A 1,774-nucleotide genomic window follows, 5' to 3' on the forward strand; every position below is an offset into this window, starting at 1 on the left:
ACACTCATAGTCCTCATCCCTCTTCGTTGTAGCTGTTGGATTCCTGATGCATCAGCTGGTGCCAACTTGCTGTAGTGACATTAACGAGTTGCTGTTGCCTAGTGAAAAAGGTAAAAGAGGAAGGTTTGCTGCTGGTGGGCTGAAGGGATCTGATTTGAGAGCTCCTGCTGAGAACGCTTCCTCACTGCTCCGTACGGGCGCTCGGCACACGCAGGTGGTGGGGATCTATCCCTTCCCACGGGAGGCAGGGATCACCCTGCTCATACTGGGGAGCTGGGAAACTGTCCTTACTTCAGACCAGCCTTCTGCATAGGAGAGGGATGGAGCGTCATAGTGACTCTGTCACTGACCAGAAGGCACCGTACTCAGAGGAGTTCCTTTGAAAGCCCTTGGTATCTTGTGCGGGCATATCCTCAAGTGTGAGCTGCCTTTCTAGATTTGCTGCTGGCTGAAAAATGCTGCCTTGATTCTGAAAAATAAGTTTATTCCATCACAGTAGAAGATACAATTCGTTGTGACTTTGAAGGTATTTCAAAAAGGCAACAGAAACTACACAGCTACCTAAATTTTGTAAGTTTTCTTCTATCTGCTCCTTCATTTGGGGCTGAGAATGACAGTCATTCTGTCACTGTGCTTCAGGGAGCTGATTTAGCTTCGATGCCTGGTCCCAGTTTACAGGAAATTATCAGGATCAGCACTCAGTGTAAAGAAGTTCAGGGTGGGTGAACGCAAGAAAGATATTTTTTTTTTTTCCTTCGAAGTGCTAATATTGTGGTAACATTGCATTTTAATTTTGCATTGGTGAGGAGGTAAATGAGACCTTGTTCTGGCTCGCCTGGAGTGGGAGGCTCTCAGTGCTGTTGGATGCTTTCTCTGCTCTGCCCATGGCGCCTCTCTTTCTTCCAGGTGCTTGCAGCCTGTCTCAGGCTTCACTCTGTCATTTTCCTCTGCCTTTCATGTAGTCAGCCCCTTTAACTGAAACACTTCCTAAATCATGACACAATGTTTTTTGTTAAGAAATGTCATACGTAGTCAGCTTACGTAAAACATGGTGTGTAACTATAACTGGTGGTGAAACTGGAAATAGTGCTTGGCTTGGTTAATGGTTAATACTCCTCACACTTTTGGGTATTGAGGCAGTTGGAGCAGGCCAGGCTATTTGAGGATTTTGAATAATTGTAAGGGCATTAGTAGCATACCCCGGGAGGGAGCTGGATGTGGTGTGGGGAGATGCTCACAACTGCCATGCAGCGGGCAGGGCACTGCTTTTCTGGGAAAACGTGGCTTGCTTCTGCACATTGTGCTTTCTGCCTAGGTGCTTGTTAGACCTTTAAAATCTTAATATATGCTGGCTGGGGACTAGTCTAGCGGTAACTGTCTTTAGGAATGTGTTGTCGGCAAGACACGAGGCCAAGCCACACTGAGTTTGGTTTTCCTGTTAGCACCTGTGAGGAAGGACTTTGACATCTGTTGTTTCTGTTTGAGGTGACTTTGGTCTCTCCTGGCTGGTAACCAAAGCTAGTAAAAGTACCCAGGAGCTTCTCGTTTAGTCTGGAGTTGGGTGGCCTGCCCGTCTTGCCTTTGGGAACCAGCTGGCTTCAGCTGGAGAGGAGGCTGCCAAAGCCTCTCTGCCATGGGGCTGCTCCCTGCACTGTCTCGGCTGTCACCGCTCGCATCTTTTTCCGTTTGAGTAATTGCAGTGTCTGTCCCTTCCAGTAGCTGTTTACTGAGGATGGGATGAGTGTGTGCAGAGAGTGCTAATTGTAAGAGCGGT

Source organism: Cariama cristata, unplaced genomic scaffold (assembly GCF_000690535.1).
Source record: "Cariama cristata isolate BGI_N322 unplaced genomic scaffold, ASM69053v1 scaffold19770, whole genome shotgun sequence".
NCBI classification, from domain to species: Eukaryota; Metazoa; Chordata; class Aves; order Cariamiformes; family Cariamidae; genus Cariama; species Cariama cristata.